The sequence below is a fragment of the Atta colombica genome, unplaced genomic scaffold (assembly GCF_001594045.1).
Source record: "Atta colombica isolate Treedump-2 unplaced genomic scaffold, Acol1.0 scaffold178, whole genome shotgun sequence".
NCBI lineage: Eukaryota > Metazoa > Arthropoda > Insecta > Hymenoptera > Formicidae > Atta > Atta colombica.
In genome coordinates, this window is record NW_017259269.1 from 19,580 (window position 1) to 22,884 (window position 3,305).

Sequence of the window (3,305 nt, forward strand, 5' to 3'; positions counted from 1 at the left end):
CTTCATGAAAAAGTAAATCAAAAATGTTAATAGCAAAATTCGGATCATGAATTGCGAAATAGGCAAGCCTCTATTTTTACGATCCGTAATGCGCAATTCATGTCAAGTTTAGATCAATTTAGATCATTTATTGTGTATTTTCAAGTAAATCAGGAATTTTCTTCTAATTTTGTTTTAGATTACATTCTGTAAACTGCAACAAATCACAACAAATCTTTTTTAAACCGATCATCTTTTCAATCAAATAATCACCTTTTAAATCGAGGATTAGGAGAATTAGGATCTTCTAATGACAGTTCTAAAAAAAGGTTATGATGTATCTCTTTATCTTTTTTTCTTGCTATTCATTTGTGAACCCATATTTTTCCTAGGTCCACTTAATTTGTATTCATACATAATTAAAAACAACAAAGATGCATATAACTTTTTTTTTATATATTATTTATAATAATTGTAATTTTGTACCATAATCGCCAAAGTGTGCACATTGAAGACCGAATTCGTAATGTGAACGAAAATCCGGATTGAATGATCCGCAATCTTAATCCGATCCGCAATGCGTAATGTGACTTTAGGTGCTTCTATATAATTCGCAAATGCAGACGCAAATTTGCGTTTGTTTTTTCATTTATGCATGGTTTTTGTCTGTGTGCCTTGCATGATCGTTCTGCGTTTGCAAATTTAATATTTTGCGATTTGCGAATTATATAGAAACATCTTCATCGGTCGAGATCCCTGTACATACGTAAGTTGATTAAGGCCTGTTATATACAATAGGATTGCAAGTCATAAGTCATAAGAAATTGATCAATCACAGTCTAATGTGAGAAAAATAATAGACTATGACTGGTTAATTTTTTTTTACGGTCCTATTATTTAACAGGCCTTAGATAACGATTATTAACTGGCATTGATTGTTGCAAAAGATAAAAATTATATATATTAGTATATATATATATACAGGATGTACCAGAGTTAGCGCAGGAGGATTCTTCATGAAAAAGTAAATCAAAAATGTTAATAGCAAAATCTTAAGGCATTAATAGTTTTCAAACGGTGAGCATTTAAAAATAACCAATCACAGGGCATGAAATTTGCGCCATCAGGAACGGCGCAACTAAGCGGTCGGTCGCATAAACACTTTGACGGATGTATCGCTCAACGGCACAGTATTGAAATATTATAAAGTTTCATGAAATTTCTATATTAACTCTACTGCCGTATTCTTAAATTAAGTCCGATTTAATTGATGAGAAGTAATGTCAATTGCAAATTCGATAAATAAATAAATTTATAAATAAAATCAATATTAATTAAATGATCCAAACAAATAACGTTAAAAACATCAATTGACAGATATTTGTAAAAAACTTCTTTTCTATCACAAATAACATTAGAAAAAAAATTTACATTTGAAATACGCATTTGATATAAATAAATATTTCATATTTAGAAAATGAAACGAACGAAATTCTGAATTATGATAGGAGAGAAAAGGAAAGTAATATAATAAAAAAATCAAAGTTAGCAAGTTAATAAGCTGTAAATATCTGTCAATTGATGTTTTTAACGTTATTTGTTTGGATCATTTAATTAATATTGATTTTATTTATAAATTTATTTATCGAATTGGCATTACTTCTCATCAATTAAATTGGACTCAATTTAAGAATACGGCAATAGTTAATATACACGAATTTTCGAAATTCGATTTCACGAAACTTTGTAATACTCATTCGATACCGTTGAGCGATACGTCCGTCAAAGCGTTCGTGCGGCCGACCGCTTAGTTGTGCCGCTCCTGACGGCATATTTCATGCCCTGTGATTGATTATTTTCAATTTATTTGCTCACCGTTTAAAAACTATTGATGCCTTAAGACTTTGCTATTAACATTTTCGATTTATTTTTTCATGAAGAATATGTACATGCCTGCCTCTGCGCTAACTCTGGTACACCCTATATGTATATATATATATATATACATATATATGTATATATATATATATATACCAGGTGTATAAGCTTAAATCCGCTGTTTGCTTATAAGTGGCATTAGTGAACGTACAAAGTTATCCTGGACACACTTTTTTTATGTGTTTGACATCTGTCAACGTTAACCAGTGCACATCATCAGCAATTTCATACAACATACATTTTTTCTTTCGTAATCATAGTTTTTTGCTAAAAAAAAAGCATATGCGGGAAGCTTTGCTTTTCTGTTTCAATTTGAAGAAATCGGCTGCCGAATCGCATCGAATGCTTGTGGAGGCCTATGGCGACAATGCTTTATCGGAAACAACATGCAGAGATTGGTTTCGCCGGTTCAATGACGACAATTTTGACCTGAGTGACAAGAAGCGTGAAAATTCGGCCCAGGAAGGTTAAGGACTGTCAATTGCAGGCTCTTTTGAACGAGGACGATACCCAATCGCAAAAAATGTTTGCCGAGCAATTGGGTGTTTCTCAAGCAGCCATTTCCATGCGGCTACATGCCATAGGGAAGGTTCAAAAGATTGGAAAATGGGTGCCGCATGAACTGAACGATAGGCTGATGGAGCGACGCCAAAACACATGCCAAATTTTGCTTGCCAGACAAAAAAGAAAGTCATTTCTGCATCGGATTGTGACAGGCGATGAAAAGTGGATCTATTTTCAGAATCCTAAACGCAAGAAATCTTGGATTGATCCCGCCCAATCATCAACATCTTTCTCAAGACCAAATCGCTTCGGACGGAAGATGCTGTGCGTTTGGTGGGATCAGGAGGGTGTCATCTACTATGAGCTGTTAAAACTTGGTGAAACTGTTAATGCTCACGGCTACCACCAACAACTGATTAAATTGCACTGTGTGAAAAAAGGCCGCATTATCGAAAAAGCCGCATTATCGAAAACATGACAAGCTGATTTTCTTCCACAACGCACCATCGCACACGTCAACAATGGTCCAAAATCACTTGGAGACACTCAACTGGGAAGTGCTACCCCATCCCGCTTACTCACCAGACCTGGCATCTTCTAACTATCACCTGTTTTCGTCGATGGGCCACGCGCTCATTGAGCGGCACTTCGATTCTTACGAAGACATCCGAAAATGGCTTGATGGTTTGCCTCGAAAGATGAGGAATTTTTTTGGCGTGGTATACACAATTGTCCGAAAGATAAGAAAAATGTATAGTTAGCAAGGGCAAATACTTTGAAAAAATTTGTTTTTGCTTCCTAGGAAAAAAAAAAATGTGTTTTTCTGACTAAAAAACAGCAGATTTAAGCTTATACACCTGGTATATATATATATATATATGTAT

At 34.3% G+C, this 3,305-nt stretch overlaps 1 protein-coding gene across 5 annotated transcripts in view; it reads right to left on the reverse strand.

The window, feature by feature from the left end:
- LOC108686381 (synaptotagmin-1-like) overlaps window positions 1-3,305 on the reverse strand; it is a 63,573-nt gene that overhangs the window by 1,053 nt on the left and 59,215 nt on the right. The gene's annotated exons all lie outside the window — the stretch shown is intronic.